The sequence below is a fragment of the Ictidomys tridecemlineatus genome, chromosome 1, assembly GCF_052094955.1.
Source record: "Ictidomys tridecemlineatus isolate mIctTri1 chromosome 1, mIctTri1.hap1, whole genome shotgun sequence".
NCBI lineage: Eukaryota > Metazoa > Chordata > Mammalia > Rodentia > Sciuridae > Ictidomys > Ictidomys tridecemlineatus.
Window position 1 is genome coordinate 178,999,058 of NC_135477.1, and position 13,684 is coordinate 179,012,741.

General features: G+C 44.7%; 1 protein-coding gene across 4 annotated transcripts in view; it reads right to left on the bottom strand.

Moving 5' to 3' along the window:
* Slit3 (slit guidance ligand 3) overlaps positions 1–13,684 on the bottom strand; it is a 583,956-nt gene that overhangs the window by 425,207 nt on the left and 145,065 nt on the right. The window lies entirely within an intron of this gene.

Consider the following 13,684-nt stretch of genomic DNA (forward strand, 5'->3'; position numbering starts at 1 on the left):
CTCTAGATAGCACTTCCAACTGTCATCAGAAACCCTAGAGCATTCCATTTATTTCATGGAGGCAGCAGCACAGGGTCCATCTGCATCAGCCTCTCAACAGAGGGTTCACCTGTGTAGAGAAAATGCTCTAGTTTGGTCTCCTGAATTCACATTGAATGACCGTCAAATGAAATGGGGTGTGGCCATCTCTCTTTAAAATCAGAGCAAGTCACTTAGGAGAAAATCTGGAAGAAGTCAGGCCACCCTGAACATCAAGGCTCTGGTAAAAACAGAGATGCTTTCACAGAGGTTCACATGGCTCTCCTCTCAACAAAGTCAAGGTTTTCCTAAGTCGGATGCTGTTTAGACTTGAGAGCAGGGTTCTGGTGCTCAGCATCTTACTGTCAGCATCTGGCAGAGGGCCTGACACCAGGCGATGTGAAGAATGGATGGACAAATAAATGAATGCATGAAGGAGAGGCCCCAAAGCCAGCCCATATGAAGGGATGGATGGATGGATGGATGGAGGGATGGATGGATGGATGGATGGATGGATGGAGGGAGCAGAGCTTCAGTTATTGCAACCAAGTCAAAGTTTGTTTAAATTTGGAAAATAAGTAGCAACACAGGAGAAATTAGAAAATTTAAAATAATTCTAATAAATAGGCCTTCCATTGAGTCCAAGATGCATCAAAATCCTTAATGATGCTTACAATCTTTGGTGTAATAATCCCATTTTAGGACTGTATCTTACCAAAACAAAATAAAACAAAAAATCTAGTAAATATTAAAGGAAGCTTTCTATTTTTAAAAATATTTGTTATAGCACTGAAAATTTGCCTAATCTATCATAGAATGAAGAAAATGAACTAAAGATTATTAAAATGAAAACTGTTACATATTAGTTCAAAATTTTTTTAAAGAAATGGGAAATAGGTTTTGTCAGTGTTGAATGAAAGGATATTAAAAAGGATGTTTTATAACAGGTTCCAAAAGTATATATATATATATATATATATATATATATATATATATATATATATATATAGCAGGCTATCAACAATAATTGGCTTTGGGAAGTGGGTCAGGAATATTTATTTTTACATGCTATTTTCTGGAAGTTCTGCAGTGAAGTTTTATTGTATAATGGAGGGTAGAAATGTGTGTGTGTGTGTGTCAAAGCAGCTGACTGCTTAGTAGGTTCTAAGAATGAATCCCTCCCAAGCTCTTCTATTCCATCCTGGAGTGTAAAAGTCTTTTTGTTGTTTCAAAGATTTCTCTAGCTCCTTCATTTTGCCAGCCAATATGGACAGTGGGGCTGGCAAATGCAATTATTAAGCTCTCTCTCTGGTGACAGCAACACAGGACCCAGGAAACAGAGGCTCACTCTGATCCCTTTGTGAATTAAGGGTGGCTTGAATTTAGAATCATCAGAATTAAGAACTGACTTTTAAAAGATACACTCTTCATAACATCAAACTATGTCTTCAAGAGACTTGGATTTGGAAGTTTCAGGGGAGGGGTTATAAATAATTCCTTGATAACCAGCTTGTCCATCGACACCCATAATGTACCATATCAGTAAGCACCTGGCCATTCAGTCTCACTCTCATGTGTCCTCCACTGCTTACCTGTGACTTTACACCAGATGAGCATCCAAGCAGCAACACTGAAAAGATGCCCCTTTCCAATGGGCAAAAATGGCAACCAAATCCTAACTCTCCAATGAGATGGCTATGTCCCTAAATTCTGGACACTATTCTCACTGGACATTTGGCATACACTAAGTAAATGAGTATTACTTGAGTAGTCAAGGTCATGGGAGAGAGGGAGAGGGAAAAAAAGAAGACTGGAAACTCACAGACCAGAGGAGACGCAGCAGCTAAAAGCAATAGGGTGCCCTGGACCAGATACTGGAACAGAGAGGATATTAATGGAAAAACTAGTGATGAAGACATAATATCTGGAATTTAATCAATACTAACATACAAATGTGAATTTCTTAGTTTTGTAAGTGCACCAGAGTAACATAAGATGTACATGAAGGGGGAAACTGGTCTAAAGGTCTATGGGTACTCTGTACTAACTTTGAAAAGTTTCTGTAATTCTAAAATTGTTCCAAAGTAGAAAGGATATTAAAGTCAAGTTCTTCCAAGAGAATTAAGAAGTTGAGAAATGGTGATCATTATCAGGCTCACTAGAAGTCCTGGTGTCATGGCAGAATGAAAGAAGGAATCAGAGTGAGATGACTTGATTCAAAGCCTTGGGAACCCAGGTAAGTCACTTAAATTCATAGAACTTCAGTTCATTCATCTGCAAAATGTGGTTTAGCTATCCCAAACCATTCTACCTGCTGGGTAGAGTGCTTACAAGTATCATAAAAAGGCATGGTGAGGATAGGAAGGTGGCTGGCTCATTGCTGTGTCCCCCATAACTAAAACATTCCTGGCCCCAGGTAGGTAGCAAATACTTGTTACATGAGTGGGTACATGAAAAGAGTTCAATGGGGCATGCACTTCAATGTGTTGCTGCTAGTAACAACAGGAAAACGTTATTAATTCTGTTGAAGGTAACTTGAACATGGCAGGGAGGATAAACGCATTATGGCACAAGAATATGGAATATCACAAAGCATGTAAAAAAACTAACCTGATATACATTGGTGTGATTAGGGCTCAACACAGTCTCAAACGAAAAATGCAAGTTGTAAAAGGATACAAGCAATCCGATACTACCTATGTAAAAAGTTTACCCATTTACAAAGCTTTGCCATGTATTCTTTATAGATACTGATTTATGTGGTGAAAATAACCAAGAAACAGGATTCACTAAATTCACAGTATAAGTTTATTATCCCTTATCTGAAATGGGGAACCCAAAGCATTTTGGATTTCAAATTTTGTTTTTATTTTTGAATATCTGCATATATATAAAGAGATATCTTGGAGATGGAACCAAAATCTCAACCTGGAATTCATTTATATTTTAGATCCAACTTATGCACATAGCCCTGAAGGTAATTTCATATAATAGTTTAAATAATTTTGCACACAGAACAAAATTACATGATGTAGTGTTTTTCACTTGGAGTTTCATATCTGTGCTCAAGAAGTTTCAGATCTAGAGCATTCAGGAACATTGACTTTTGGATTATGTATGCAGAAATGGTGGTGGTCTATTTAGGGGAAGGGCCAAGCAGCTGAGGACACACCATAGTCCATCCCCTTTGAGATATGGCCAGGTTGTAGGAATGAAGAGCCCCTTGGCCTCCAAACAACTGGTCATGGACAATTCTAAGACTGTTTTTAGCTCACCCATTGACTGCATTAATTATCTTCTACTATGTTATATATTGTTAAAGAACACAAAGAAACACAAATTAAAATGGCATAATTTAGGAAAATCCATTATGAGATCACCAGTTATAAATTGCATGTTAGCAATTGATTAGCATGGCGATTCTCCAAGGGGCAGTCCCTGGAATAATAGCATCAGTAGTGTCTCAGACCCAAATGTGCATTCTCAGGCCCAATCCCAGACCTGCTGGACTGTAGTGGAACCCAACATGGGTATTCTAACAAGTCTGCAGGTGACCCTGATGCTGACTCCAGAGAAGAACCACTAGATTAGCAGAGGCTGCCAAACAGAATTCTTATCTTACTAAGATCTAACTAACTCAGTCTGTTTTGTCTCTGAATTCATTTCCTCATCTCTTAAAATATGGTTCTTGTCCAAATTTTTTCCCAATTCTGCAAGTTTATGACCATCCACTGACTTAGAAAGTTGTTAATTTTTAATACACACTTTTTCAACTTGGAGAAAATAAGGCCAGAGATCATTATCTGTACCTCTTACTATACCCTGCCTTGGCTGACACTATGGCTTAGCTATTCCAAACCATTATTAACTTGGTTCTCCCTCACCTTCCTCTGCTATAGAGGCTATAAATATACAACATTCCCTAAAACATGCCGTCTCTCTTCTTCTGGTAGCTAGGCACACACATGGGAAACAGTTCTAGCCACGCTGAGTGAAAGGGTTTAGCTGCCTAAAGATACAGCATTGTCTAGAAAGATGGCTATTCCTTCACACTATCACTTCTGTGTAGCAGCCTTCTTACAAGCATAAAGGTGAGAGCCACTTGGGAAAGGTGGGGCTCAGGAAGATAGACGGAGGCTGGACTTCAGTGTCATCCTGGAAGAACTGCATTGGCTATATTCTGCCTCTTTCCAGACTCACCAGCCCTGTGTCTGGAGCCCCTGCAGTTAGCTCTTGTGCTACTGCAGCTAAGCACATTCCTGTTGGATGCAGCCCCATGTTCAACCCAAATTAGGCTAAGCAATGCCTGAGGATGCTTTTTAGGAGACAGAAGAGAAGGAAGAGAGGAAGTCATGGAGAAGTACTACAACCAAGGTTAAAACCTAAAAGTTTTAAGTTGTGAGCAAGTCTGTAAAGGGAGTAGAGGCCTGGAAAAGAGGGAAAAGCAGGCATGCCAAGCCTGTATTTACACAAGACACTTTGATATAACCATTAAAACTCAGGTTTGAGGCATTGGTTAGACATATTTAATGCACATTAAAATAAATATGTGATGATTAATTTTTAATGGTTCATGTGCCACCAAAAATCATTTTGTGAACAAACAGAGGCTTTCCTTCTCATGAGGAGCCAATGAATGCAAATTCCTAGACCAGGGGTTTGCAGCTTCAGTAGGTCTGAACAGCAAAACTTACTGCAAGATTCAAATCTAAGATTGCTTGAACCAAGCAGGAACCCAAACTTCTCAAAGAGCACATTGTGGGCCAAGCTGAAGGTCTTTGTGTTCCTTCTCTTTATTTTCCTAAGGTGCACCACATTTCTTGGCTAACCTCAAGTACACCAGGAGGTATAAAGAACACGAAGGAGGGAGAATGGCTCCTGCTCCACCCAGAGGAAGGCTCCCTCCATTGCTAATCCCTCTGGGCTTTTATTTTACATCCATAGTGGGCAGTGTGGGTATTTCCATGTGCATCTGCTGAACTTTGAGATATATAGATATAGATATATTTTCCTGTGGCAGGCACTTTGACAAAATGTGCTTTGGTGTTCTAATAGCTTTCATTGACTTTCCAACTATTTTCTTTGCTCTTGTTCTACTTTCATAATTTCTTTCTCTTTCCATTCACCTCCCTCCAGTAGAGGGACACCAACAAGCCTTTCCTGTTTGTGAAGAGCCTGTTACCAATGCTCAGTCAAGGGTCTGGCTAGCAAGAGGTGCCTGAGCTTCAGGACCTGCTCTTCACCCTCTTAGCGGGTCTCAGAGTTCTGCTGAAGCAGGAGCTGAATGTCTCTCCCCACCCACTTCCCCCACCCCTCTCTGAGGCCCATCTCTGTGGCATGGCCCAGGCACCCAGCCTGTGTGGCATTATAGTGTTTGCCAATGTGCCTTGTGAAGGGCATACCATAGCCTTCATACAACTTCTTGGAATCTTGAGCGGTGAGGTCACCTTTGTCACCTCTCTATGAAGGCAAAGCCTGGAGCCTGCCGGTCTGTCACCCATGGATGCTGTTCTGTGGCAGCTATGCATACAGCCTGGGAGCCAGCTTGCCAACAGTCTCCATGGAGAAGGGCAGAGGTCATGGGAGAAACCACCAGGAGACACACATGGATCAGAGGATTGAGAAGGAATCACTTTCCATCTCAAAGTGGGAGAAAAATAGAATCTTTATAGTAGGAGCCAGATAGAGGGAGAGGGAGAGGGAGAGGCGGGATGGGGAGAGCTGAGATGACATCCACATCAACTGTTTATTTTGGTAATTGTCTGGGACTTGCAGGTAACATGGCTGAGCAAAGCTGTCATGGAAACACGACTCCGTCGCAGATGACAAGTTGGCATAAAGACAATGTAGGTGCAAAGAAGATATGGGAAACAAAACTACCTGTCAGGCAGGCGCAGGGAGGAAGAAAACCTACCCTCACATACTCTCCTGTAATTAAATGTCAGATGTACACAATGCTGTAAAATAATTAGCATGGCATAATTACTGTCCTGATGGAGTCCTGAGTATATGCCAAACAAATTGCTCTACTAGAGCACAAGCTGTTAAAACAAATTGAGTTACTTAATTTTTACATGTAGCAGCCTGTTTTATCATTTCCTAAGATGCAAATGTTTCATTAATAATGCAGTCGTTCTGAATGTGCGAAGCTCAGGGCTATGGCCAAGGCAGATCCAGCAGCCTCCCTCTGGACACTGCAGACCAAAATCAACTGACCTCCCTCACCCCACCTTGGCCCTTCACATCTTTTCTTCACACAGTAGCCAAGGGCATGTTTTAACTGTTAGGCTTATTTTAAGCTTATTTTTATTGTTTACAAGGAAGATTATTTCATGCCTCCTTTTGTTCTTTTTTTCCAATGTTTTGCCTATTTCATTCACAGCTTTTTAAAAATGTTATTGCAATTTATAAAAAATTGACATGGAAGAATTTTACATATTTACAGAGCACCACATGAAGTTTCAATACATGCATACATTGTCAAATATTCTAATCAGGGTAAGTATATCTATTTCCTAAAACATTTATCATTTATGGAGAAAATCAAAATCCTCTCCCTAATTTTTTGGAATAGACAGTGTATTATTAACGTCCAAGGTCAGCCTACTTTGCACAGTACACTACAAATCAGAACTTCTCACTCTGGTCTTAGTACCTGGTGACCCACACCACCCCGCAGGCTCTGGTCACCCCATCCTACTCTCAACTTCCATGAGGTCTACTTAGATTCCATATATGAGTGAGATCATGTGGCATTTGTCTTTCTGTGACCATGGAGATATTTTAAGGTCATAAATTAGATCACATGACATGCTTGCTTTGAGACTTCCCAATGGTGACACTCTGATAACAATAAAGTCCAACAAAACCTAAAAGGAGAGGCTCCTGTGTCTCTCTGCAACCATCCAGTGCCTCCCTAATCTTGCTACATGCAGGTTGACTGGCTTTCTCTCAGTAAAGTTCAATTTTCTTTGACTTGAGGTCTTCACACCTGCCCTACACTTTACTGAAGACACACTGTCCACCCCTGTGCCTCCTGTCCTCCTTGTCACCTCCTCCCCTCCCTGCAGTTGCCTCATTCTCTCCATAGGACCTGGATTTTACCTTGCATCCTTGGAACACCTCTTCTGATCCCCTCTAAGGAGAAGCCCACCCCACTCTACCCAGCTGGCACTACTGAAGCTTTCAGCTGGCTTCCTCTATACTATTTTGTGGCCTTGCTGCATATGTAAGTTTATTTTTTGAATATCCACTTCCAAACACCTTAGAGAAAGAGAGCACACATTTTTTGCTTATAGCTATATATATATCACATGTCTGGGCAACTCCTGGTATATAGTAGATATGAAGTAAATATATATGGCTTCTGTGTTGCCCCCCTAAGTAAGCGATTTCTCTGGTTTCTTCTGTACAAAATGAGACCATGGACTCCATCCGTGTTTTTTTTAACCTGTGGGCAGTTCCCTATTCCTGGGTTCATTAGACCCATTTGGTGACTGTCAAGACTAATACTTTAAGACATGAAATAGCATAGCAACTACCAGCAACATAAAACAGTGTTTACCCTCCTCATCGGTAAGACCTTTATCACTGGTGGCAAGAGAAAATAATGTTTCACCACATTGTTATTTCACTACTTATGTATTTACATGCATCTGTTTACTTCATCATTACACACACACACACACACACACACACATATATGTACACATATATGTTTGTGTGTGCAGAAATGTCAGAAAGCTTTGAAACTACTGGAAACTGAGAAATGATTGGAACAGGCGACCTCTGAGTCCTCAGTGTGTTCCAGCCCTGGCTCTCTGGGGTTCTCTCCCCTCATCCTTCAGCAACAGGGTGACTGGAAGGATGCTCTACATGAACACTTCCTACTGCCTGGAGCAAGAGGCTCTGGATACGACTTTCATCCACAGAAGGGTCACTGTTTCTGTGTCCTGCCTTTAGCACTCTGTACTTAACAGAGCACTTTTCTGAATCCCAAACAGTAAAAGATAAACTCCTCTTCTACCCTGCTCCCTCCAGGGGTCATCCTCTGAACCTCAGGAAATGGGTCAAAACACCAGAGGGGAGAACTAGAAATAAAGTTGACCCTCACTTGTCCTATCACATGGGACGGTAAGGCTGGACATCACAGTCAGACCCTGCTCAGGGCTGGGGAGCCACTTCCCCAGAACGGGCCTTCAGTCGCAGGCTCAGTGGCTCGCAGTGGTTAAGAAACGTGGAAAACATGGGGTGAAATGTGACACAGAAACATTGTACTGAACTTACCCCCTCGAACCCCAGGGAGTCGGAGGACCCTGCCTTTTGTAAGTTTAGTCCCCCATTTACGAAAGTAGAGCAGGTTTGCCCAATGAAGCTTAGGCTAGCCCACTCCTGCCACCAGACGTTTGTGAGGCTCCCTGCCTCCTGCCCTACCCGCCCGTCCACCCTGCTTCCTTGCTTTCCTAAAGCTTTCTTCCTAGAGGACTTCCTCATCAAATCATCTGCACAAAAATTCTGGGAGAGTGACCCAGGTTACCTGGCTCACAGAACTACCAAAAAGACGAACTGAGAGAACGCAGAGAAGCACTCCCTCAGAGGCTGCTGTGACTCCCAGTGTGACAGCTCTGGCTCCTTCATGAAGTCAGGAGTGTCCCCAGGGTGCACGGCTGGCCAGTGAGAGCAGGATTCATTCCAGAGTGTCTGATCCTCATTCCTCCTTCTCAGATACTAAGCTCTATTCCTCCAAGTACCAGCCCAACCCCAGGGGCTTCCAGCTGAGTTGTTGAAACAAACATGGGTGTAAGGAACAGAATTCCAGGAGGATTGGAACAGGTGAAATACACTTATGGGGACAACATGAGGTACTGACATCAGACAGTGTCAAAATGTGAGACTGAGGCTCTTCTGGGAAAAGTAGGGACTCCTTTTCCATGCCTCCTGTCAGCAGCCAGTACCCTCCATCCCTGACAGGATAATGAGGAATACGAAAGAGAAGGCAGATCTGCCAGCGTCCCAGGGACCTGCTCGGTGCCAGCTATCCTCCCGAGCAAATATTGATATATTAACTGCAGCTCAACACTGTAAGTGCAGCAAATGTGTCTCAGCTGGGACGAGCTGGCTGGCCCGCTGCTACCTCTCCAACCCTCAGCGGAATCAGAAATGGGCTCTTCTTCCTGGTGGAGGAACCATCACAGGGCCCTGAACCAAGGCTGGCTGGGGTCACGAGTCCAAGAGACACTGAAAACAACTCTCAGTGATGAGCAAGTGCAAAGGTGGACTATTTGTAAGGAACCTGGGACCATCACCACTTTCCTATGTGCAGGCTCTAGCTGCGCATGCTGGACCAGAAGCAAGGACCTGGGGAATGAGGAGCTTGAGGGACACGATAATGATGCTGATGGTCTAAGTGGAGACCCAGCATGGTGTTCTTCTCAGTTATAGATGACAGGGCCCTTGTTTACATTTAGGGAAAAATAAAAATCAAAATCCTGGTTCACCTCCTTCCCCATTATTTCCTCTATCACTTCAGTATCATCAGCAAATGCCAGAGATGGAAGGGGCCCAAGACTATTTCATTCAAACTCTCATTTTAATGATGAGGAGCCCAAGGCTCAGGGAGGTTAACTAACTTATCTGAGGTCCCACTTCACAGCTGACAAGCCCAGCAGAGGACCCTGACTTCCTGTCTCCTGCAGTGTTGACCTCGTCCCTTTATCACTGCCCTGCCCTCCAATTCTACTGCCAGTTTGGGCAGCTTTGAGTGGATCCAGGAAGGGTGAGGTGGGTGGGAGATGAGGGAGAGGGGACAGAAGGTCAGCTGGGCATGCATGGGCCTCTGACCTGCTGGGCAGCCTAGTGTGAGCAGTCAGGCTCTCCCAGCTATTATGAGGATGGCTGTCAGACAGAGGTGACAGTTGGGGAGCCCACTGAGACCGACTGCAAGTTGCTGCCTGCAGTACAGTGTCAGGATGATTCCAAGACATCTTCTGGGCTCTGTGGAATAGCATTCTGAGGTTGGTTCATGATGCTGGCCATGGGCACAGGGAAAGGGTTTCCAGAAATGTGCCAACTCCTTGTCATCCTCCTGGACATTTGCAGACAGTGATGGTGTTGAGGCTGTAATCTTTCTGTCCCTGGTAGCCTTTCTAGGTCCCTCCAAGGAGCAAATGGCACATTCTGTGCATAACCTCAAGGCCATAACAAGAGCTTAATAAATATATTTATTGGCAGAAAGAAATGAAGAAAGGAAGGATACAGGTGATATTCTTGGCCTCCCATGAAGCCTAACCACCTTAAAACTTCACCCTTAGTCTTAAAGTTCCCTTGTCCTCTGCAAGGCTGCTACAGAAAGACCCCAAGAACTGTCCATCCACCAGGGGACAAAGTTTACTTACAAACCACCAGAACAGGCAGAGGGCCTTAGGTGAGAAGTTCAGAGCATTCTCACCTCACAGAGACCTTGACCAGCAGAAATCGTACTCAGGACTCCCACCACTCTGTCCCAGGGCTACAGCAACCACAAAGACCAGGAGGTAGGATGAAGGAAGGTGAGGGGAGGGCCAGACAGCCGAGTGGTATGGAGAATTCCTCCAGGGACAGGGGAGATGCTGGTGAGAGGAGGGAGAGCCTTCATGAGGGAGAGCCTTCATGAGGCACAGCTGGATGAAAGTAATGGTCACAGATAAGCTGAAGCCCAACTCAAATCATCAGCCATTCTTCACAGTTACCTAGATCAGTGTAAGGCCCTTTGAAACTGACCATCACCTGACCTTCCCTTGCATCCAACCTGTCTGTGCCATCTCCATGCCCCAAGCACACTGATCTTCTTGCAGTATCAGAAACAGCTTTCCCTCCTTGCTTGGATCTGACTTGTGTTTTCTCCTTCCCTTGGCTTCTGTGTGGGTGAGAATCTGCTTCATCTTTCAGGCTTCTGCACATGAAGGCTCACCGTTCCCTTGACTTAGGACCTCTCTCATTCAGATAGGAACAGATGTAGGACCACCACAGTTCCACCTCGAAAATCATGGAACGAACACAGGACATATTTGCAGCTACACTGCATTTCCACAAGAATAAACACAAACAGCAATTTAGAAAGGATTGGCCCAGGCCTCCAAGACTGCTAAGATTTTTTTTTTTCAATAAAGTCAGGACACAAGTGTGCATGATTCTGGGGTGAGTTCTTACCCACTGCATATTCACTGTGAATACAAACTGAAATTTAACCAGTTAACTTTATTTATACCCTGCATGGAGCCTTCTCCTCTAATAAAACAGAATCCGTTAAGGATTATAAACAAACAGTGTTTTATGAACTAAAACTGCAGCGCACTAGTCACTCAAGGGCAAAAATTGGGCTCTGGGAGGCTCAGCCAGCTATAAATAAAGATAAGGCCCTGCCAGGCCGGGGCTCGGGCAGAGTGATTGCTGACTCCATAATCAGTTTCTCCCCTCCTCCCGCAAGCCCACAAATCACTGGAGTGTTGGGTCACTGCCCACTGGATTCAGCCCAGAGACAGAGGAAGAGAAAAGCAGTTCATTAGCTCCATGACTGAGTGTAAACTGGGATTCCTGGAACCTGTAGGTTCCAAGTCAACTCTGGTATGCACCAGGCCTTCGGTGTGTGTGTCCAGTGGTGGGAGACGTCGGCTTCCCAGCAGCAGCAGCTTGGGCCCAGGCCGTATTCTGGACATGAGCCCTGGTGAGGAAAGCTGCCTCCTGGCCACAGCTTTGTTGCCTCCCATCCTCCACAAAGAGCCCGCTCCTACCCCCAACACCACCCTCAATGCCTATTGCGCAGTGGGGGCTACTGGTCACTTTGACAAAAATCCCAGAGCCACAGTAATTGGTCCACATGACTGTGCCCCAAGCAGAGTCACTGAAAGGGTACAGTGGAGGCTGGTCACGTTGCAGCTGGAGAATGTCCCTTTCCAGGCTGGTCAGTGGGACAGCGGGTCTCTAGAGCTGTCCTGCCACCTTTCTTGCTACGTGAAGTGAGTCCGTGTGCCCTAGTAACAGTGTGCTGAGATACAAAACGTAGCAGAGAGGGGTGAATGAAGGGTCCCAATAGCCAGTTTGTTCTCATTTGGGGGGAGGTTGTGCCTCTGCCTCTTTTCCCCAAAAGTCCTTATTCATACCAACATGAGCTGAAGAGCAGATCACAAAATGTCTAGTAATGCCAATATCATTTACTAAGCACCTATTACACACCAGGTGTGATGCGATGCCATTAAGGGTAACAATGTATTTTTTTTTTTTTTGTACCAGGGATTGAACCCAGGGCTGCTTAACCACTGAACTACATCCCCAGCCCTTTTTTAGTTTTTACTTAGAGACAGGGTCTTGCTAAGTTGGTTAGGGCCTTGCTAATTTCTGAGGCTGGTTTTGAACTTGCAATCTTTTTGCTCATCCTCCTGAGCCACTGGGATTATAAGCATGTGCCACCACACCCAGCAATAATGTAATTATTAAGGTGGCACTCTGTGGCAGAATTACTGAGGGTTCTCCATGGCTTTGCTTGTTTAATCCTAATGACACCAGTGAAGTCAGTGAGTCCACCTTCCTTTTGCAGTAGAAACTGAGGCTTGGAGGTAAAGCCAGTTATGTGGGGAGTGACTGGTATAGCCAAGATGTGAAAACCTCTCGCAGAAGCCTGTAGGAACCCCACACTGTGCAGTGGGATTTCACTGTTTGTGTAAACACTACGTGTGCACGTGTGTTCCTATGTGTGGGTGAGGGAGAGCTCATGACAGGGAAACTCACATGGCAAAAAACAGGGAAAGGAGACAGAAATACCGAAGCAGAAGGTCCTACTGTCTCCTACTGCTAGCCTGAAATAGTGTCACTGACTGAGGACAGTGATCCAGCTTCAGTGCTGCTGTATGAGGAGCCAGGAACACGGGGACCTCGGTAACACATGTGTGTGGGATGCAGCTGCAGAGCTGTGCTCGCACTCTACCCTCCCCATGGCTCTGGTGTAACAGGAGGAAGAATTAGCATTTTTATTTTCTGGATGGCAAAATGAGGCCTGTTATGCTCCCTGATTGTTCTCTTTATCCCACCACACTCACCACCTCTGCTCTGTGACCTGCTTTTTCTGCTGTTTGAAGGTGTCACTCCTGTCTTTGTACATGCTCTTCCTGGGACTGGAACACCTCCTCCCTCCCACATTGACCTGCTAACTGAGCTCTGTTTCCTCTGATCTCAGCTCAGAGTTCTCTCTTGGGACCATCTTCCTTGACCACTTGATGGCCCTGTTTTATGATCCCCTGGACCTTCAGCTTTTCCTTCCTGGCAAGTTTTGCCACTACCAACAGTGCTTTGGGTCCTTGGTTCATGAACATCCAGCTCTCCCAATTGATTAAACTCCTAAAAGCAAGGAACACAGTGTTTCCCTCACCTTTCATCCCAAAACTCCAGCACAGAGTCCAGAACATTCTCACCAACCACCCAGTGGGTGACCAGTGACTAGAAGAAGAATGATGCTGATTTTAGAAAGTATCCCTATGTGAGAGCTGCTGAGAAGGGGTCTGGTCTCTGGGGAGCCATGTCTACCACCCAGGCCCTAGGCCACTGAGCTTGACCCTGGCCCTCTGGCAAAGACCTTGGAACCAAAGGCCTTCAAATGCAAAGTCCCACAACCTCGGAAGAAAAGGTGGGCTTGTCC